At 44.5% G+C, this 22681-nt stretch overlaps 1 protein-coding gene and 1 long non-coding RNA gene across 3 annotated transcripts in view; both read left to right on the top strand.

Moving 5' to 3' along the window:
- Positions 1 to 22681, top strand: part of TMEM132C (transmembrane protein 132C) — a 168073-nt gene that overhangs the window by 11041 nt on the left and 134351 nt on the right. Inside the window, exon 1 of one of the 2 annotated variants that reach the window (XM_063415994.1) lies at positions 5830 to 5954. The exons of the other annotated variant lie outside the window; for it this stretch is intronic. The gene's annotated coding sequence lies outside the window, so the exon portion shown is untranslated. Of the gene's footprint in view, positions 1 to 5829; positions 5955 to 22681 lie in introns of those variants that run through there. 2 annotated transcript variants of the gene reach the window in all.
- LOC134560229 (uncharacterized) lies at positions 6910 to 12103 on the top strand. Its single transcript, XR_010082693.1, has 3 exons — positions 6910 to 7572; positions 10058 to 10282; positions 10804 to 12103. It is a non-coding gene; the product is annotated as an uncharacterized LOC134560229 (long non-coding RNA).

Raw genomic sequence — 22681 nt, 5'->3', positions numbered from 1 at the left:
GGAGTTTGGGTGTTCTGGTTCTTACTGGTAACTGGGGCTTGAAACTGTTTGGGGTGTCAGTGTAATGGCTCAAGTTATTGTTACTGGTGATCCAGTGAGTGGCCTGTGCTCAGGAGTTTGGTTTGAGTTCCCAAATGCAGGCATCTGCTTTAGAGGAAGTGTTTCCTGTGTCTTGGACTGGTGCAGCAATTTACCCTTACACTGGTGCTGTAAGTGCAGGTGAGCTTTATTCAACACAATTATTTTTCCGTGAGCACAGGGACCTGTAGCTCCTGGTAAGTGGCCAGCACTTTTTGGGAATTCACCCTGTTTGCACAGACCTCTAGATAAAGCTAAGAGTCTAAACCGCTCTCTGCTCCAATGATCACAGAAGAGTGAGGAATGCTTGCAGAGGATAATTCACATTGATGGGATGTTTTGACTCCCAAAGGACCTTTCTTCCATCTGCAGAGTAAGTCTGTATTTCTGGGCATCAAAGCGGGGAGAAAAGCTCCCTTTTCTGTTTACCTGTGCTCTGTTTTGTGCATTTGGTTATCCAAATATCACTCTAATAAGCTGTCCAACCTTCTTAGAAAACAAGCTGGGAGTTGCCTGCCTCTGCTTTTGTTAAATTTCTGTTAGTGAAGAAATACACTTGGGTTTATATTGAAATTTACTATACTAAAACGGCACAAAAGTAAACAGCACTCTGCATAAGTACAGGGTGAATATACACCCCCCCAACCTCCCTTTAATAATTTTTAATTTGTCTCACCACATTTCAGGTTTTAGCTCCTCTTAACTGAAAATGAAATCAAACAGTGTGAGCTTTTGGGAGACTATTTTGAAGAACAAAAAATGCAAACCACATGGTACATTCCCGATGTGAAGATTTAGTGGAGAAATCTTTTTTCATTGGGAAAACAAACTCTACTGGGTTTACTAAGTGACATTTCAAAGCAGTTGGAGATGAAAGGCCTGTGGTCTAATTCATTGCATATGTGATATTTCCTAGTGGATAGGTGTTATGTTGAAAAGGAAGCCAGGGAAGTGCAGTAAAACTGAGGGGGTTTTGGTCTGAATTGGGAGTTTAAAAATGAGTCTAATCACGTTTTTCTATCTAAAAAGTGGCAGATACCCATGATCAGAAAGTCACACTTAGAGTAACTGTTCAACACTCTGCACTGTAATACTTTTAAAGTGTGACTTTCTCAAGCTGTAGCAGTTTTAGCCGAGGCTTTTCATGCTTGTGTTTTCTGACTGATTCAGAAGAGTCTGTGAAGTGGTTCAGTTGTTTCTGAGAACAAAGGCAGCTGGAGAATCCTGAGTTCTAGCCAGCTAGAACCATTTCCAGGAGCAGCACTAGTTGGGTTAAATCCTGTGATTTTCACTTTTGGAGGCAAAGATAGATGGTGTTTTCCTTAATCTCTCTTTCTGAAGTGATGATGATGTATGAATGCTAGCATTCATTTTTACTAAGTAAGATTCATGACTGCAGATAACTCCTGCAAACACGTCCCTGCATTACAAAAAGCCACATAAAAAGGGGGATGAAAATATTTTGAAGCTTTTGGTCTAATTCCACGAAAAATCTATTCAAAGTTGCCAGACTTTTTGAGCCTGAAAATTGTGTTTGGTCTGCTGTTCATGCAGCATTGAGGTGGTGGCAGCAGCGTTATCCTGGGAGCTTGTCCTTGGGGAGCAGGCTGCAGGGATGGCAGAGCTGCAGATGGGTTTTCCTGGGTCTGTTCCTCTTGGTGAGCCGTGGTGGGCCCCATGTGCAGCGAGAGCAGCAGAGCTCCCAGTGCCTCCTTCTCCCAAGGAGAGCACTCAGGGCACGCCAAGGGTTAAGGTGCTCCTCCAGGGCCTGCTGACTCGCTTTGCACACAGGATGGAGCTTCCTGGGAAAAATCCCAGTGTGGGGCTGGAGGAGGGGATTGTCTGGGCTCTCGGGCTCTGGTTGGTACAGGAGCTGCAAGGTGTGCGGATGGCAGGGCTCGCCCCGGGTCTCACTGGGAGCAGCTCTGGAATTTGGGTGCATGACGTGGCTCTCCCGGTTTTTCACACTCTGTGTTGGTGGCAGCATCCTAGAACATGTGTTTAACAGCCCTTCCAAGACCACAGCCTTGTTCTCAGGAACCAAATGCAAGCCACAGAAGGAAGATAGGCAGAGGATATCTGGTTGTAGGCATCTCATATTTCCTCTCTGAAATTTCCCTTGGCGTTCAGCACCTCTCCCATTTTCTGAATCCTTCTTTTATCTTCCCTTGCTGTAGCCAGACGTGCTGGATAAGTTTGCAGGTTAACTTGTGTCTCATGGAAGGAGCAAAGATTGTAGAAGGACAAAGAGAAGTTTAGTAACAGTCTGGGGAATTATATTCTGTTCATGTTCCTGCTGCACAGCACTGTGCTGAGGGAAAAAAAGGCACATTTCTGTTATGCTTTGATATTTTTTTATAGCTGTCCCTAATGGAGGCAGGAGATTTGATCAGAACTTGCACTAATACTGAATCCTTCAGAAAATCAGGCCACAGGTTTTCTAAATTAGGCATCTGTATTAGCAGATGCTTCTGAGAGTGTAGCTGCTAATTTTGCTGTGCTGCACTTCAGCCTTTTAAAATCATGGAAAATTCTGTTCAAGCAAAGGGCTGTGTAAGTAAATGTATTAATATTTCTGAAGTGTGCTGTATAGTACCATGATAAGCTGCCAAAAAAGTTTATCAGAATGTTCATAATTCAGTGCAACACTTGAATATTGTGTCTTGAGTGACTGCACGGGGTTATACATAATGATAAAGAAATGGTGAGCAGCTGTCTGTTCTGTCAGCCTTACTCAGAGGTACTCTGGAAGAAATAAATTGTCATTAAAGGCTGTATCTTAATGCATATGTATGTGGGGATGAATTAAGTTTAAGTCTGGATTTCCTTATTACTTTTTTAGTGCTTTCCTTGGCAAACTTAACGTTCTTTTTTGTGAAGGAACCTTCTGGCTCATTGTAGGCTATTCCTGCTGCTTTTAATATCCTTTGAGATTGATTCATGAAGTGCCAACATCTTGAGCTGTGGAAAAAGGGTAAGAATCCTAAAGAAAGACCCTGGATACACGAGAATAAATTTGAACTCAGACTCTTTCTGTGCCGCTTTGATCTGAAAGAGACATCTTGTGATTCAAAGGAGCTTTGCTGTTAACCAAGACCATGAATTTAGTCAGCTCCGTTTTGATTAAAAACTGATAGCATTAGCAAAATATATAAAGGCAACATCTGGTTCAGGTTTATTGGAGTGGTATTCTAGAAAACTGAAAGAGCTATGTCTGGTAATTTTCGAGTGTGTCTGTATGTGATAACTGCTTGGAGGAATAGAATCTCTGTGGCTGGAAGAGCTGGAGAACATTTTTCTATTGGTGATGTTCAGTGATTAATGTGCTGGCTGCTAGAGGATGGGTTTGGTGTGTGTTTCCCTGTCACTGGCTGAGAGTTCAGCACAGGAGAGTGAACTTGTGAGGAAACCAAAGCAAATGGACGTGGAGGATGGAATCCATCAGTGGAAGGATGTTGGGATCCCTGGAGGAGGAGGTGGTGGGCCCAAATGCAGTTTGGAACTGTGCATGCTTTGAAAATTTACCAACCATGCAGGTCATGGCAAGGAAAACCTGTGGCTTTTTGACTTCTTCAGGTCTCTGAGCAGAGGGCAGGAAAAAAAAAGAGTCTCAGTGCAACGTTTTCCTATAAATCAATCAAGTGGTCACCTTTGGCTTGCTGTGTGTGCTCTGAGCAGTGTCAGAAGGATTTGCCTTTCCCTCTCTGCACACTGCATGCAGAAGAAATATTTTTCCCCCACCAGATTTCAGATATTGTAGAATCCCCTAAAAGCTCTTTGCAGCTGTCAGGGAATGAGGATTCAACACATTGCAGAAAAGGCTGAGCACGTTGAAGGTCAAGAATGGTATTGACCTGTATGGTTGATAAAAATATTACAAGAACCTCCCCCAGTTTTTAATGGGATACATTTTTTGGGATCAAATGTAAATTTTTTTCTAGGCTTCAACAACAAAAGTCAGACTTTCTTTAAGATCTTTATAAATATTCCTGCTAATTAAGCTATGGACAGTGAAGCTGGGGAAATCCACTTACAGATTTTTTAAGTGTAGTGGTCAATGCTTTGAGAATTACGTTGTCCATTGTATGAAGTTCCTTACAGTCAGCTTACAGAATGAAACTTTATTTGAATGTCAAAGTGGTAATTTCCTTCAGCAAGGAGCAGAAATAGGCTTAAGACACTCCATTAATTAATTTATTTTAAAGAAAGGGAAATACCGAGTATTTAGAGAGAAAGATAAACAGAAGCGTTCTCTTTTAAAGTCTCATACGAGTCTGTTCAATAGCTCTAGAGTTCCTTGATACTTCCTGAGTGGCTGTCGGTGCCTTAGCTGATGATATTTTCATCTGTTTACTGACACATCACCACTGAACTATAGCACAGGAGATTCTTTAGCTGATAATTCAAGCTTTTATCCTCCTATCCCTCCTGAAAGAGGGCTTACTTGAAAGAAAAAATAAATATTTTGTAGGTTCTTTTTACTGTGTGAACAGAGAGCAGTTATTTGTAGTTCTGAGGGCTTTTTTCTGGGACCTGTTTTGGTTTCCTCAGGAAATGTACCTTATTCTCTTTTTCCTCTCTTAAATGTCCTGTATTAAAAACATCTAAGGAGATGGTGGTGTTCAAATAATTGTAACTGAGAGCAGAAATCTGTGGTTTAGACAGCACAGCGGAGCAGTCTGTGTTTCAGAAACCTGCCTCTAATAAGCAGAAGTGACCTGGAGGGTTTCTCCTGAGCTGAAGTGGTGTGATAGCACAGAGATGGGATGTGCTGCAGATAAAACCCAGACTGGAAAGCAGGTTTTTATTGCAGCCAGAGCTCAGCAGCTCAGCTCCATGCAGCTGTGTGTGCTGAGCACAGAGAACAGCTCCGTGCAGCAGCAGGCAGCTCCCACTGCTGCTGGGGCAGGGACCTGCTCTCACCTGCCTCTGAAGGGAAACCCACCCATTCAGCAGCAGGTGCAGATCTGGGTTCCTGCCAGATCGTCCTGGACAGGACAAAGTTGGTTTTGTACTCTGTTTTTTGGATGTGGCCATTGTGTTGGCCAAGCTCCCATAATAAATTATTTTTATGTGCCTAATTCATCCTCGATGAAACAGACCAATCCATTAAGGATTCTGCACTGTGTTCTTGTGGTGTATGACATCAGTAGAATGCCACAAGTTAATTACATTCTTAATTACAGCTTTGTATTGAATTAGGGATGTATTATCCATAGAATAATTGAAAACCTGCTGAGATCACGTCTGGTAACATCTAATTGTATCCCATGATTTTTTTCCCCCTAAACTTTAAATAAAAACTGGCATTTCATTTAGCATGGTTTTAATTAATTGACATGAGAAATGTAATTAGAGCTGAGGCAACAGACCAACTATCTTAAAAATAACCACTCTGAAATTAATGATGTTTTGGAGAACAATTAACAGTTTCAGAGCAGGCTCTGTTCTGCTGCTTTTCTGGAAAAACCTTGAGCAGGCACAATTGAAGAGAGGAGTTGCAGCTATCAGAAGCAAAGAAGGATTTGAATGTTCAGAGACATCCTCATTGCTCATTCATCTTGAGGAAACTCGATCTGCTCGCAGCTTCAGGCACAAGAAACCTCAGGATAGCCCAGGAGGAGCACGGAGATGCCACGATTGTCCCAAGTGTTGGGAAAGGCAGGGCTTGGCTGCAGCACCAGAGCTTCCTGCTGGCCTGACAGGCAGAGAATCTCTTGGCCAGCTCTTATTGTCTCCAGTGGAATTACCTTCTGCCTGCCAAGAGTTTCACCTCTGCATTGTGAGAGCTGCCTGCAAGCTGGGCTGCTTTCCCTTTCCTCCTTTGTGTGGCAGAGTTGGTTTGGGAGCTGCTTTGCCACCCAGCACTGCTTCAGGTAACAGGGAAAAACTTCATTTCCTCTTTTCTGTCTTTCTGCGCTTTGCTTTTGCACATTCTTGCCCTGAATTTCAAGGCTGTGGGTAGCTGAGTTAGGCAGGACCTGGCAGTGAGAACAATGGGCAGGTAGTTGGCCAAAACATGGGGCATCTTTTCTCCTTTTTGATAAAAATCTTGTCTGGGATCTTAAAGAAAACCCACTGGACTTTAAAGAAGTCATCTGAGAAGGAAATGCAGCTGAGCATTGAGTTCAGTGACAGAATTTCTGAGCCTTCTAATCAGAAGCTTTGGGTCTGTCCTTCTGTTTCACTTTCCTTTTGTAGGAGCCTTGGAAATTGTTTTGTTTGTGTTTTGTTTAACAAATTATGGTTTTTTTAATTGGTGTTTTTCCATAGAGACAAAGTCTTTCATTTAAATCCACCTACAACAAAGCTTTAATTCCAGGGTGAAGAATAATGTCCTTTGGCTGTTTGCAGACAGATTTATTTGTTTCAGGACATACAGTTATTTCCTGTGTATAACCTGACTAAGAAGTTTTTTTCTGTTTGATATCTCTAAAATTAATATGCACTATTCAGACCTGCCTATAGATAAATCTGCATCTGCTTTGTTTATAAATGTGGAGCATATGCAGGGGTGAGAGTGCTGTGTGAGAGCAGGTTTGAGAGATCTCGCTGTGCTTGGACACCAGCAGAAAAACCCTGGGTACATCAACTGAAAGCTGGCTGGCAGCCATAGCACACAGAATGGAGGGAATGTTTGCCTAAAAGACTGGATTGTGTCAGGCGTGACTAAGCAGGAATTTTAGCTAAAATGCGTTAGCAAATTGAATGCTCGGAGCAAAATAAGAACGTTCATGCTCTTATCTTTGTTCACTTGAGACTGGGTTTGAGTTTTAATATAAAAAAATCAGTGGAGGGAGGGAAAGGAAGCTCTGCCGAGTGTTCCCTGATTTTTAGGAATGCTGATGGAGGTGCCTGCTGACTATTTTGCCATGGCTCTGTTTACATTCCTTGTGGAATATGCGTGCCCTTTACTCGCCTGTGGCTCGTGGGGCACTGGCTGTCAGTCAGGCAGTAAAATACTTTAATTACCCCCCTGCACCAGACAGAGCAGAGAGAAAGGGTGGGAAGGGATGAAAGGAGTTCACTTCAAGCTTACTTTCTGACTGTCAGAAGAATGATAAACTGTAAGTCCTGGCTATTATTATCCCTCCTTTCTCCAGGAAGGGCAGTCCTGATGGAAAGAGGTGTTGGGGTGGCTGTGCTTTGTAGGTCCTGCTCTGAGTGTCTGAGGGAATGGGAATGGCCACTGCAGAGGGGTGGCTCTACGGACTTTTATCCAGCAGCTCAGATAACCTAGAGCTGAGAGAGGGAGAGATTTCCTCTCCCTGCTGCAGGACCATTATGTGTTAATAACAGACTGTGATGGTATTTTTCTTAACTTTTTCTTCCCTTCAAACTCTTAATTTCCTTTTTTTTTTTTTCCCATTGATATCAAAATCACTTTCTCTCCGGTAGAGATCTTCAGCAGTTAAATTGTGCTCACATGGAATAAATGGGAGCCCCTGTTGCTATAAGGTTTCTGAGAAGCTGTCTCAATTAATTAATAAACAGGTAGGAAGCTTTGCTGAAATACATGACCCTGCCTGCTCAATCTTTTTTTGTTTTTTGGCCTGCTGTGTTCTTTGTTCATTACTTTTCTAATGATTATGTATGCAGCTCAATGAGCAAATCACCATATTCATATTTGTCCTCTCCTTGGGCTTAGCATGTCAAACACTGCTGTTCTGGCAAGGTTCAGGGGAGCTCTGGAATGGGAGAACAGGACAGCTGGAGGCTCACAAATTAGTTGAAAGGTAATTCTTTTGCAGCTCTGTTCTACCATTGTATCCCATGTTCTTGGGAACACAGGGAATAGGGGATTTAATGATGGAGCAGGTATGCTGTGGTTAAAATAAAAAGCCAGGTTTTTGGAGCTAGGAACCATTTGCTGGCAGTGAGGGAGTGCACTCAGCCCAGCCGTGGGAGCAGTGCCCATCCTGTCCCTGCCTGGACTGGGACAGAGCTGGGAAATCCTCTGTGCTAGGAGCAGCACTGGAGCAGCGGTGCAGGAGCAGTCAGCGGTGGGAAATGTGTCAGAGCCTTCATGCAAAGCTGGTGTGTTGGACTCACACATCCAGAAAAGGCTCCTCTGGTTTCCCAAGGTCAGGGAATGCATCAGTGGGGCACAAACCATGTGTCAGGCACAGAAAATCCCTCGCTGAGATCACATCTGCATCCAGGCTGTTTGCTGTGAGCTGATGTTGGGATGAGCTTTCGAGGGCAACAACAGGGGATCCAACAGCCTGAATTGGTGAATTTAGGGGACTTAATTTTTCTTGCTGTGATTTCTGGCAGATTGCTGTCTCCTGAAGGCTGGAGAAGTGAGCCCATGAAACGAGCTGACAGTAATGGGGAACTGTCTGCCTTCCCATCTCCCTCCAGTATTGCCTAAGCCTCCCATTTTTCAGTGATAATGCTAAATGAAGTACGGGCTTGGACAGCAGCCAGGTGTCAGCACATGGCAGAAGGTTTTAATTCTGCTTTTAGAAACTAGATAAGTGGTGTGCTAATATAAGCTAATAAAAGCACAACCTCTCTTCTCAGTTGGACAGCTTGAGAGTGAAGATGATCATGACACTGCCATGTTGTAGGGTTTTGTGCTGGAGCCTGTTAAAGCTCTGATTATTACAGCTGTCTCTGTTAGGTGCTGTCTCACTATTATAACATCTATTTGATTACATGCAATGACAGAGCAACCAGATACATTCATTCCCTGGGAAGCTCTTTGTCTCTCTGTTATGTGCTTTTCTCACAGTTGTGTTCGGACTCAGACACTGCTCAGGATTCACCACTGTTGTCGTCCTTTTCCATCCCCCTCCCAGTTCCAGTGCTGGGAGCTGTGTTTCTGAGCAATCACCAGGTTATTGCATTGAGCTGCTTCCTCTCTGAGAGCCCCCAGTTTCTGTGGATGTGCTGGAACTTGTGCCCAGGACAAGCTGATTATGCTGTAGTCTGTGCATTCTGACGATCACTGGAGACATCTGGTTTCACTGAAGAAATTCAAACCAGAATGCCTCTGAATGCACAAATGGACTGAAATTAGTGTTTTTAGCATTAACTGCAGTAGTGCTTTTTAGCCTTTTTCTCTCATTCTCCACAGATTTTTAACCCCTTCCACTCTTCAGCAAGTCTGTACTTGAGTTTGTGTTTACTCCTCTACAGCCTAGGAGAAAGGCTGCTTTAATTTTATGGCTTTTAAGTGTTTTTTTTTTTTTCTTAAAACGTGGGATTACTGTAAATTGTTTTAGAGGGATGAGTGAAAAGAAAGTGCCCCCGTCTCCCACTGTGCGACCGGCTCTGTTGTGGAAGGGGTGAGCATTTCTCCTCTACAAAATGCCAATTACAGAGGAGCTTCATTTGGCACATTTTTGGCACTGAGCAATTTCAGGATGCGAGTCTGGATTTGCAGAGGAGAGTGCTGTTTTCAATGCATCAGAAAACTGGATCTGACTCCTGCAGAGCTGGACGGGCGCATTTAAAACCTGCAGCTCCTCTGCCGGGGTTGCTGAGCAGATCCAGGACAAAGCTGTGCCAGCACACTCGGAAGTGTCTCGATGGCTCCTTTGCCAGGCTGCTGTTTGCCAGCTGAATTTAGCATTCTCCTTCCCCTGATCAATGAATAGATTTTTCCCTCAGATCCTCTTTTATTTTTTCGGTTTCCTCTGCAGCGTTTTTTTCCCCGTGGAAGATGAAATCTGTCACAGGGGCTTAGATTTATTAACTGCTGCCTGAGTCGCTTTGTGTGATGTCAGGGCGGGAGAGGAACTGATTGTATCCTTAGAACTGGCTTAACAGAAAGGCTTTGGATAATTCCATAGATTTTTAAGATGTTGTGTTGGCTTAAGTGATTAGTGTGAAAGCTTCAAAGAAGACTAAATATTTAAGGCTTTATTCTGCCCTCACTTGTACCCATGCATATCTCTGGATTTTCACATTTGAATGAAAAAGTAATTCTGCATCTCCCTTCCACCCCTTCCCTTTTTCACCTCTCCCCCAGTCAGGCTGCACAGAGGTGGCATTCTCCCTTGCAGCAGTTGGTGAGCAGCTATGGAACCCTGCCAGGTGCACGGGGATGGGGGAAGGCAGTGTGCCCTGCGAGGATCCTGCGGGCACACGGGACATCACTGCCTGTCTTTAGCGATGACTGCTGAACGCTGCTCTTCTCCTGATCCCATTTGCCATCTGTGACAGGGCTGTAACAGGAACTGTTCATTCAGTCAAGGTGAGAGGCTCACTCAGCCTGGGATTAACTTTTTACAGTCCCGTCGGGCAGTGTGTGTCAGTGAAGGCAGAATCCGGGCTGGGAAGCACTGCCTTGATCCTCTCTGTTCCCTTGGAGTATTTCCTTTTCACAGTCCATGTGTAGCTAAGCTGTGGATTTTGGCTTTGCTTGGTGAGTTCTGGTTATTCCAGTGCTCTTGAGCTCCCCTTTGAGCAGTTTCTGCCTAAAGGGGTGTGCAGTGATGCAGCTCTAAGGGAAGTTGTACTCCTGGGCTTGCAGCACCATTGCTGTGTGCTGGGGCACCCATGCTGGCTGCAGGCTGGGCTGGGGGGCACAGCTGGCTAACCCTGCAGCCCGGGTGGGGTATCAGTCATTGCCAGTAGGAGTTGCTGCATTGATCAATAGATGTATTTTCCTCACTGGCCCTTTCTCTGGGTGCCCGGGGGCTGAGGCAGGGTGTGAATTGCCCCAGGCAGCCCTTGCTGATGGCTGCTTTCCTGCCCTGCCTTTGTGTCCTGCAGGGTCGGAAGTGTCAGCCAGGGACTGTCCAGCTCTCCCCGAATTGCAGATTGCTCAAACCCTCGCAGGAGCACTCCTGGAATTGTTGAGAAGGACTCTGGTGTCAGACTCAGTGTGGAGATGCTTTCCCCAAGAATGGGCTGCTCAGACCCATCCAGCTACCGTGTGGGAGGAGTCTCTCAAATGTCACTTGCAAGAAAATGAATTTAATAACTGTGTCCCGAGACAGGTTATAAACTGAGCCTCTCGTTAGCCAGTGGTGACCTCTGCCAGGCACAGCAAGCAAACAAGGGCACTGCTGTGCGGTGGGTACAGGAGGATGTTGATTGTTCAAGATGTGGAGGGAGTTCCACCCCTGCAAAAAAAGCCTGGAGGACTTTTTATTGTAGCTTTGAAGGGCACAGCATTTGCTGTGATGATTCACTACTTCTGCCAGTTTGTAGTTGAAAGGTGGGCTCTCTTCATTCAAACGGATTGGTGGTTCTGAAGAAAGCAAATTTAAGTTGGTTTTTAATCCTTTTTTTTCTTAAGTAAGAGCATTGGTTTTCTCCCAGCTGTGCAGAAAGGGAATCTGATTGCTTTCAGTTGTTCCTTTGTGGAATTCACTTACGTTCCCTCACAGTAACTGAGGAAGTGACTGACTTTTTCATTATACTTTCCATAGTACAGATTGGCATAGAAGGTCCCTCTTGATCTTTCAGAAGTGGAATTGTGATTCAGGAGAAGGAGGGAAGAGGGGAAAATCTTTTAATTTCTCCCTCTCGCACGCCCAAGTTCTTTTTGTTAATCATTCTTGTGCCATGAAGTATTTGCTACTGCTTAGTAAAATCACTGGGAATTTATCACCAGGGTGGCAAATGGTGAATCTTGAGAAGCTGATGAGGAGCCTGTAGAGCTTTGGAGCTGATAATTGTGAGCTCCAAGGGGGGCCTGACTTCAGGAATCCTGGACCCCAGAGAGAGAGTCAGGATGACATTTGGGCCCATAGGGGAGGAGCAAGATTCAGCTGATGCTTTGGATTAAGATTTATTCTAATCTGGCTCTTCCCCACTTGGTACTTGAAAATCAAGTAAAACCTAAACTGGAAATGGAGCATTCTGTCAGAGTGGGTACTTTTGCTATAAAAGTTTTTTTTTTTGGGGAAGAGGATGAGGTTTCATTTTACCTCTGCAACAACCAAGATGCAACATGTCACAGAAACCAGTACGTTAATTTAGCTGTTTGCTTTGGTACTTCTTTATGCTTAAAACACATACTCAAACTGTGTTCCTGACTATTCCCTCCCTGAAAAAATAATAAATAAAATGGAGTGTGTAAATATATTTACAGAAGTATTTTGATGAACTGCTTCCATGCCTGCCTCACGCTTGGAGTGGGGGTGTTCCCTGGGGTTTGTGTGCTCCCTGGTTTGGGAGCAGCAGGGATGAGGGATGGGCAGGTCCTTTTCAGCGGGGTGACAGATTGCCCGGGGAGGGAAGGAGGGCTCTAAGGCCGTTCATTTGCTGTCCTCCGGGAGAGGCAGCCATCCATCCAGCTGAGGCAGCCGCTTCGAAAATGTGCTGCCCGCTTCTGGGGATTCCGTGCCTTAATCACGTTGGGTTAGCGAGTTTCAGGGGGAGAACCGAGCAAGCGGCTGCTGAAGCAGCTGCTGGAGAAGGGAAACAAGTGTGCTAACTGGTGTTTTCCAAGAGAATGTCGTTTCACGTTATAAACACTCAGTGTATTTCCTCATCCCCCGTGCACGTTCATCCCCGTGTGGCTCACTCTGGAAAGAGTTTAGACAGTGTACTGGTTTTGAGCCCGCTTCTTCCCAGTTCCTCCCATACTGCCTCCTTTGGTCTCATTTTCTACAGTTCAGCCATCCCTCATCAATTCCCCCTTCTCACCTCCTTCACAGGCTCACCAGCTTAAGGCGATGCTTTCACATGTGAGCCCTGGAAACACTCGGGTTTGTATCCCTCAGCAGTTCTTATCCTGCTTTTGTCCCTGAGAAGCCAGGCCAGCTCACATTACAGTCAGCAGGGAGCAGGAGCTGGGTGGGAATTCGCAAGCTCAGAAATGAGCTTACGAGCTCACTGGAAAAGGAATTGCAAACATTGGGTTCGCAGCAGCATCAAAAACCTGACTTAGTTCTTTTCAGAAGGAACTGGAGAATGAGAGATGTATGTTATTGAGACACTGCCACATTTATCTGTATCTTCTCTCAAATCTGGATATAATTAAAATGCCACAAAAGTTTAGCTGGAGCAAAGAAATATGGACTATCTGTTAGTATTGAAGAAGCCCTTTGGCTTATACCAGTTGAGAATGTGATCTTGTAGAAAGACTGTTAATAACGAAGATGCTTTAAAGCTGGGTATTTTAAATATATTTCTAAGTGGAAGAAGCCTTTTTTCAGTGCTGGTATTTAAATACTGTAATTTGCTGTAAATAGTCGTTAAGAAAATGGAGACATTTGTACAGTTACATTCTCCAGTTCTGGTGACTTGAACCTATTTTCAGTAAAAACTCTTCAAACTTGCAAAATGAGATTGCAGCATGCTTCATCATACTGAAAAGCATGTTTTACCACAAGGGTTTCACTGGAAATCAATATAGAATATTATACTTGTTAGAACTATTCTAACACTGTTCTGCTAATGCTAAAGGAGCTCCCCTTTTTCCTCCAAGATACTTGGGTTACTTTACTCTCATTTACTTGCTTTGTGACATCTTCTTTACTTTCCTTCTATAGCAGACTAATTGCAGGAGCTCAGCTATTTTGTGTTTTGAGGAATTAGCCATTAAATAGCAACGACTTAAAATCTTCCTTGATTGATTGCATGTAACTGTCTGAATTGCAACAGTAATTCAGTGTAGCAGCCCTTGCTTATGAGGTGTAAAGTAATTTACCCTGCTAATAAAACATCATTGTATGCTTGCTAAGAGAAAATATTAAATTCATTCCTATTACTCTGTATTTTTACATCTTGATTCTGTTTGAATTTCTGCTGTAATATGAAAAAATACTCAATTGCTTCTGTCAAGAAGATGACTTTGAAATCGTTTGCAGTGGACGAAATCAAGACAAAGAAGCGCCAAACAGAAGTTGTATTCTGTGAATGTAAATAGGTTCTGCACCATAATTAGTGATTTTCTGGGGCTGGACTGGAGGCCCTGTGTTTTCCTGGGAAAATGCGTTTGATGTGTACCATCCCTAATTTCTGCAGTCCTGAATGAGCAGGCTGTGATTCTGCTGTAATGAACCATGTGTTAATGTTACAGCCTTCTGTCCAGCCAGGAGCCAAAACACCATGTCTGACTTTGTAATGAATCTTGCGTGCTCTTGTTGACTCCATGGGTAGGCTTTTGTTCCAGACGTGCCCTCAGATATTGCAAGTTCTCACTGAAACCTACAAAGCTTCCTCCACTTGTGCTGGGCTTTGCTCAATTTGCCAACTTTCCTGGAAAGTGTGAATGTTTCAAACCACTGGGGGAATTGTTTGTTTGTTAGTTTGGGAACAGTGGGATTTAAAACAGTGGAGCTGACTAGAGCTGGTTCTATTTCAGTTACGTTTCAGCTGTTTGTTTCCATTTTGTTTTCTTTCTCTTTTCTTAAAGCTGTGAGTCACATAGAACAGAGATAAGGGTTTGCCGTGTATGTCAAGGTGGAAAATTTTATTCTCGCAGCCATCAGTTTCTTAGTGTCATTTCATAATGAGCCCTTGTTTCTCTGTGCTTATCAGTAACTCTTGCATGTGGATTGTTGTTCCATTCTTTTTCCTCAAACGATTTTCTGCTTCAATGTTGTTTGGATTTTTTCATTTGAGCTGCGATTTGAAATCTTGCAGTCAGAACACGCGGTTTGGCACAGGTACAGTCAGACCCAGGACGACACTGAGGGACTTCAGGGGCTGTCTGGTATTGAGGGTGCCTTACTCACATCCTAATCAAACACTGGTATTGAGGGTGACTTACATCCTAATCAAACACTGGTATTGAGGGTGACTCACATCCTAACCAGACACTGGTATTGAGGGTGACTTACATCCTAATCAAACACTGGTATTGAGGGTGACTTACATCCTAACCAGACACTGGTATTGAGGGTGACTTACATCCTAACCAGACACTGGTATTGAGGGTGACTTACATCCTAATCAAACACTGGTATTGAGGGTGACTTACATCCTAATCAAACACACAGAGCCCAAGTGAGTGGAATTTCTCCTTCCCAGCAGGAAAAGCCTGTGAGAACAGTTCTGTGCATTCTGTGCAGTTGTGCTCTGCAGAGTCCCACAGTGGCCAGAGCAATGTTCCCCTAGCACTGTCCCTCACCCAGCAGTGCTGGGGGCTGGTTTTGGCGGGGTGGTGGCTGTGCTGATCCCACTGGGATCACATCCTGGTGGCACTGCCAGCATCCCGAGCCGTGGGGCTGCACTTTGTGGGTGACAAAGCCATGCAGGTTGTTACCATCACCGTGCACAAGGTCCCGGGTGGCTCCCGCAGGGTGCAGGTCAGGAATATGCCAGTGTGAAGCAATGCCTGTTGTAAATGTCGGGCTGTGAGGTGAGTTTCTGTAGAGTTTAGGGCACTCCTGCTCTGCTGGAGAGGCAGCTGTGAAGAACCCTTCTGCTGGAAGTACAATGAGTGACAGACCTGACATACCTGTCCAGTGCAAGTCAAGCAGCTTCAAGAAAGAAAGAGTGAACTATTCTAACTTCGGATGGGGAACAGGAAAAGTTCAAGTTGTTCAGTCATGGGAATATGGATAGAAGAATCTGCTACTCTGAAACTCTGCCACCCTGAAAATACTCAAGTTTGCTGCTTTTCCAAAGGCCAAATTTCCATGTCACCTTAGAGTTGTGTTGGTTTTCAGGCATGTGTATGGCTCGGTGAGTTTGCATATAGAGTCTCACCCAATTCAAGCGAGCACTTGTATTCTTTGTCTGCGCGGCTCCTCCACATTAGCATACTTGTTACTCCCGAGAGTATGTGTTCATTCATTGCATCTCAGCGTGGCAGTCAAAGAATTAATTACTCCGAGAAGGGACAGGCCTCTTCTAAAGAGTTTCACAACTTGAGCTTTTAATGGATCGGTGTCCCCCGCTGGGGCTGCAGCGCAGCTTGTCAAAGCATTGGCGGCGGCTGCACGGGTCAGCGCCTCGCAATGCGGGGACACTGTCACAGGAGCCGCGACACTGCTTCCCCAGGCTGATTTACTTGGGGCTGAGGGAACAGGCGGGAGGGGAGATTGTAAGCCCTTGAGTCGCTGTTCACACGAAACAGATTTTGAGATTCCCGTTAAAAACAAAACGACAAGAAAGTAGTGCTTTATTTCAGCCCGCGTTGCCCGCACGCCCGGGCGCTCACCTCACTGAATCCTTCCGAAGCTGATTGTCTAAATGGCCCGGCTGCAGTGCTGCTGTGTTTGTTTCATTATCTAATGTCACTTATTGATTTTCATTAAAAACATGTCAGCATTGATTTTTCTAAAGCACCCTCGGAAATGCATTCTGACCCTTTTTTTTATGTTGAATCCACTGCGGAGTCTCCCACTGAATCAGTCTAAAGCGGGATTATTTTCTGACTGAGAAATGTTGATTAAATATTTTGATGTATGAGTGGTTAAGACTGCTTTAAGAACAAAGCGTGCCACGGGGAAATGAACTGAGACAAGGGAGAGGCTGAAAGGGAGGATGCCATAAACCAGGCACTTTGTCCATTCATGCATTGTTATTTAAAGTTAGCGATGGAAATAAGCTGAAGGCCTGCTGCTGTGTGTGAGCATCAGTTCCACTCCAGATTGTATTGACATGATAGGAGAAGGGAGATACTATTTTGAAATGTTAAATCTGAGTAAAAAGAGTATTATCTTTTACCTTATTATGATGACTTTTCAGGGAGCCTGGTGTATTTGATGTGCAGGTTTTAAAATGCTGACAGTCACAGAATTTAAATTACCAGCTGATTTTGACATATGCCTGTATTATTATTTTCCTGCTCTCCTCCTCTGGCTGATTTTGCTGATTTCTCATATCTGAGGAATGGGTTCTTAGGCACCTCTGGTGGTTTGCAGTGTACATGAGTGATGTCCTGGGGTCCCTCCCTGTGACTCCAGCCCAGCTGCAGCACTCGGAGCTCACTGCTCCAAGCTTTGTGCTTATGTTCCTGCGTTAGTTGCCACTCACAGAACTGACACACAGCTGAAGTTCAGTCACTGGAAAGTTCTGGTACTGCTGCACTGACTGCTGAATTTAAAGCAGTGGCTTGCTTTGGGTAGCAGTGTGCCACAGCAATCCAAATTCATGTCTGAAAACAGGAGAAGGCTTTCAGAGTCAGCTTCGTGTGCACCTCTTTCTAATGACAAACTAACTGATTTCCCTGTAACTTTGACATGCTCCTCCCCACCCCATAATCTGGACTTTTAGTAAATAATTTTACTTGCTCTCTTCTAGATTTTTATATTTCTGAGGCAGAAAATGTGATGGTACAGCAGACTAGTCTCTCAGAGAAACAAGACTTTACATTCATTAGGTAATTAACAGCCTTATTTGCCTGGCTGTTGTGTCTCTCATGTTCTTAAACTGCTTTAAACTCTTAAACAACACTTTAAGAGTGTTGTTGAACAGTAACATCAGCACACCTGGTGAGGCAGAGGGAGCGTGTTCACAGCTGAGGGAAGCAACTGCTGTGTTGCTGGAGTATAACCCTGGCACTGCTTAGTTTGCAAAGTTCAAGCTGAGTTAGAGAATTTTTTTGGGGAAGAAAAAAGTTCCATTAATAGAAAGGAATATCAAAAAACTCAGTATGGATGAACAACTTGGTGTGTGAAAGTTTCCAACAGTTGCCTTGCCCTAATATTCCCTTTTTATAGGAAGAGAGTATAGATGAAAAGTACAATTTGACTGTCCTGTGTGCTGAAAAATACCTGACCAGGTGTGACTCGTGTCATATGCATGACCCAAGTGTGCAGGGAAGGCTCAGGATCTGCTCTGGGGTCTGTGGGTGACAGCCCCTGTGCCACGGTGTCTCTTTTAGGGTCTGTGGGTGACAGCCCTTGTGCCACGGTGTCTCTTTTAGGGTCCGTGGGTGACAGCCCTTGTGCCACGGTGTCTCTTTTAGGGTCTGTGGGTGACAGCCCTTGTGCCACGGTGTCTCTTGCAGGGGTTCCTGACTTTTGGTCGCAGATACAAACCCCACAGGGCAAACCTGTGAGTGTCTCTGCACATGGATGCCTCTCAAACCTCTCTACATGGAGCTCCTCTTCCCTCAGTGCACATTCAGCTCTCAGCTTTTTATTGTTCTAATGTGCTGTATTCGTGGTACTCTGAGCTGTTAGCAAGGCTCAGTGCTCTGCAGCACAGCAGATTTTTGGGATAGGCACCCTATAAACACTTGCTGTGCTCCATGAGGGTTTCAGAGGGCATCTCTTCAAGTGGGACCTGCTGGTGTGCCCTGCCCTCCCTGGCACCCTCCACCCCAGCAGGTCTCTGGAGGCAATAAATTCAGATTTCTCGCCTCTGCATGGCACAGCCTCACACAAACACAGCCCTGTTGCCCAGAGCAGGGCTGCAGCAGCAGATGGGAGCCCCACGGGGCACAGAGGTGTCCCAGCTCTGGAGGTGGCCGGGTTCAGAGCCCCAGGAATGCGGCCAAACCCCCCAAGGTGCCCGGCCAATTGTGCAACCCTACACCCCCGGCTGCAGGGAGGGCATGGGGCTTCTTCCCGACCCCACCTGTCACTCAGCTCAGCCCTGAAGGATAAGCTGATCTTTTGAAGTCGAGGCTTAAAATTGTTGAGGCTGGAGGGCATTTCTGGTGGGTTACTGGGTTAGTGAGGAGAGGCAGCAGCGCTGTGGATGGTATCAGCTTTGCTTTGATCACACACATACATGAATTTAATAGCTGCTGCTTAATGCTTACCCTACACTGTTAGTGTTCCTAAATCAGAGCTGGGGGATGGCCCATACCATCCTTTCCTCGAGCAGATAATGGGAGAGCTTTCCTCCAGAGCTGCTGGCTAAGGAAGAGGTTCTTTTCCCTGATGAAACAATGAGGGGACAGTGAATGAGCCCTGACTTGTGGGATGTGTAAATGTGAGTGTGAAATGCTGTGAGGCTGCCTCAAATTGGAGATTTCAATGCTACTGAAATACTAAAACTAAAAAGCAGGCGCTGGCACAAACCTGCCCAGAGCAATGCACTGCAAAGACAAATTCTGAAGGGGAAAACACCTTCTTCGCCCCCCAAACAACCACACCATAAATTCTCCCCCTCTTTTGGTTTTAGTGCTGTTGTAAAAAGCCCAGGCCTGCTTTAAAAACCTGAAACTTTCTCTTACAATGGCCGGGGCTGAGCTTTGAGGCACTGCCACAACTCATTGTCTGTGGAAGGACCCTTGCTGGGAAGGCTGTGATTTATATCAGCCTGCCTGTCATGGGGTGAAAGGAATGCCCGGTTTTTCATTTTGATCAAATGTTAGGTTTGAAAACCACCCACTGCTGTAAACTCAGTTGGAGTGGAGAGATGAGATGGAGCACATTGCATGCTTTGTTGCTGAGATAGTGTTTTAAGGCTGGCTGAATCTGTTTCCCATTGCTGAGTGCAGGGAGCAGAGATGAGGATTTTAAAAAGGGGAAACTAAACTGAGGACTTTTTTTGTGTCTGCTTTCAGTGAAGTAGAAGATGGGGTGAGGGCAGTTCAGGAATATGTGCTGTCTTCAATGCAGACACGAAAGGAGGAAAAATCTTTGGTGTAGATGAGCTTGTAGAGAAGATGGGGGTGGAATTTATGGGGGTGGAATTTTCCAAAGGGACTAGCAGAGATAATCACCTAGTTCCCACTGAAAGCTGCTGGACCTGTCTTTATGCCTAAAACTGGGACAGGAAGACAAAATAATTCTGATCTGTAATTGAGTTTATCTCCTTTTATGAGATGTACAGTTTCTCCCATCCTCTCTTTTTTTATTTTTATTTTGTCTTCTGTTTAGCAGCTTTCACAAGGACTGTCCTTTCTGAAAGTTTGGATGCTGATACAATTCCAGAACCATGATATTCTTTCTATTTAAAATGCACAATAGTTTCTGTGGCTTTTTCTTCTCTTGACTGTGTTGGCAACAGCACAGAGGGCTTTCCCTGGTCTTGAGTTTCATCACAGATTTCCAGCTTGGACTGCCCTTAACGTATAAAAGCATCTGATCTGAGTTTGTGGCTTTGAGTTTGTGACATTCAGTTTCTGATCTTTCTCAGGTTAATTCTCATTTTGGCTGAGTTTCCTGAGGCAGAGTAACATTTTTACCTCATTAATATGACTTTGCATTTACTTAGTCCTAAAATGAGTATCGAAAAACCAGAATCTGAGATTTTAAACTGCAGAATTGGGAGCAGTCCTTGCTAAGATCGTATTAAATAAAAGTGAGGAGTTCCTGTGTGCTCCTGTGTTAAGAACATAAAGAATTCTGTGCTGTTGAGTGTCTGCAGACTCGTGATCACAATCTTTAGATAGTTCTGTGCAATGCTCATGAGCAATTTTTATGATTAAGGGTTGACTACTATGAGTAAGAAAACCATTGTATCTTGCTCTGCTGCTGCTCCATTTGTACATTTAAAATTAGGAGATTAGATAATTTCCCTGCTCTGCCACCATGGGCTGTGCAACCTTGGGCACACCACGTCTGCGCTCCCCCGATACAAGAAGCGATAATACAGCCTCAGAAGGGTGCTTTGAAACTAAGCACGTCCAAGATTAAAATATTATGGTGACAGTGGCGAAAAAACCCCCAGTGTGCTCTGAGCAGTGCATTTGATCAGCCCTCCAGGTCACAGGAGATTTAAAGGCCATCTGTGGTATGACTCCATTGACTTCTATAAAGCAGGATCAAACGTGGTTCATGCATCTGTGTGGTCTGACCCCTTTGAATTCTCTGGTCAAGTTATGTCAGGAAGGGAGAGAAGCTCTGAGGTTTGCTATCAATTTTTATGTGGGTCTTTACAGAAAACAAAACCGTCTCAGCAGCTGATGGGAGTTTTGCAGGTTTTTGTCAGTGTCAGGGACATGAGGAGCAAGTTGAGATGTGCCTTTCAAGTCACAATATAAAAAACCTCGGAATGTTTTCAAGGCTGTTAATATGGGTGTTATAAAGTAAATTATTTCCCCCTTCCATTAAATAGCTTAAGGGCAGAGCTGCTGAGCTGGAACACTGGCTATTATTTTAGGAATACAGTTTAAACCCCTTGCTTTTCCATCTCTTCTTTAAGCCATAGATTACACCTTTATTGGTTTTGTATTTCCAGACATAAAGAGGGGAGTTACTCTGTGGCCACATAATTCTGTCCCAGCTGGGAATGGCCAAAAGAGCTGACTGATTACAGTCCCTAACAGTGCTCTACAAAGGTGGCTTGCAAACCTAGGAAAAAATCCAAGGTTTGTTTCATCAGGGCATCAAAGGCTGAGCTTTTTTAACATCGTGCTAGTACAGCTTCCCAGCTGGAATGTGTTAACTGCAGGCATTATTGTCAGAAATGGCAAACATCAGGTAACATTGCACTGCGGAGCTGGAAATGATTCTCAGACTTCTCTTACAGCTCTCATTTTTGAAATCTATATCCTGTCTTTTCCTTCATAAGGTCCAGGCCTGCATTTCTTGCTGTTTGGTATTAACTCTGTGCTTGTTCTGTTTCATGTGTGATTTAGCAGTGAGCACAGCACTAAATGTCAGCGTTCTGGAATGTTCTTGTCAGAGATGTGGGCTTAGGATAACGTTTGGCTCTCTGTTGTTTTGGTGGGGTGTCTGTACCTGGAGAATCAAAGCAGGCTGAGCTCTGACAGGTCTGACTGTCTGTCTGAGGCTGTTTTGCAGACAGGGATTGCAGAGTTTAGCAGCCATTCAGAACACACTGCAGGGCCCCCAGCTGGGAGATTTCTTGCCAGTGAGAGCAAAGGCCTTGGAAGTAGGAGCTGGAGCTGTTTCTGAGCAGGAGTGATGTCACAACTGTCTGCCCATCTTCTGTAATGAAAGTTTGCATCTTAGTGGACCATCAGTAAGATTCTTCCTAGTTGATACAAGGAGATTGAAAAAAACCATGTAAATTTAAAGTCCTCCTCATTAAGTCAAACAGGAGACTTAGCATTTCTGTATTTTATCATATATTGATATTAAGTTGCTGCATTTCTATTTCTTAGCTCAGTCATCTCTGTGTATCATTTCATTTGTGGGCTTTCTGGAAGAGAGGTGAGATTATTCACAGCAAAAACTGAAAATATGGAAGAAGCAAGCTTTGATGTGACAGAATATTATCACAAAGTGGATTATTGCTTACTCTTACTTATACCCATGTAGATATATTTGTTTCCTTGTCACCGGGTTAAAATGTTAATGATAACTATTGCAGGATAACTGGATGCTTATAAGTCACAGAAAAGGAAGAACTTGTGAATTTACCGCTAAAAAGGCAATATAAATTAGGGAGTCTTAGGACCAGTCTCATGGGGCCCTGGAAGTTTGGGGACCTCAGTATTTCATAGAAGGACTTCAGCCACAGTCCTGTGATGGAGAGAGATCTGAAAATAGCTGGAGGGGTCAGCTCTGATCTCTCTGGTGAGGCTGGAATTTGTCCAGGGGAGTTCTTATCTGTGAGGTTCCCTCCCACACCTCAGTTTTGTGCATTTGCTGCACACATCTTACCGAGCAGAAAAGGAGGGCTGCTGAAAGCTGCCTTAAAAACACAGGCTCTGAAGGGATCGGGGGAAAAGAGGGCAAATTCTTTTTAATTCCCATTTGTACAAATAATTCGCAGATTAAGGATTTTGGCTGAGAAAGAGAGGCTCAGGCCTGAAATGTATGGCCCCCATGTGGGCTTCATACGGAGCTGCTGAACAAAATGCTTCATTTCCAAAAGC

The sequence above is a fragment of the Prinia subflava genome, chromosome 19 (assembly GCF_021018805.1).
Source record: "Prinia subflava isolate CZ2003 ecotype Zambia chromosome 19, Cam_Psub_1.2, whole genome shotgun sequence".
In the NCBI taxonomy this organism is placed as follows: Eukaryota; Metazoa; Chordata; class Aves; order Passeriformes; family Cisticolidae; genus Prinia; species Prinia subflava.
This window is presented reverse-complemented; position numbering and strand designations above follow the sequence as displayed.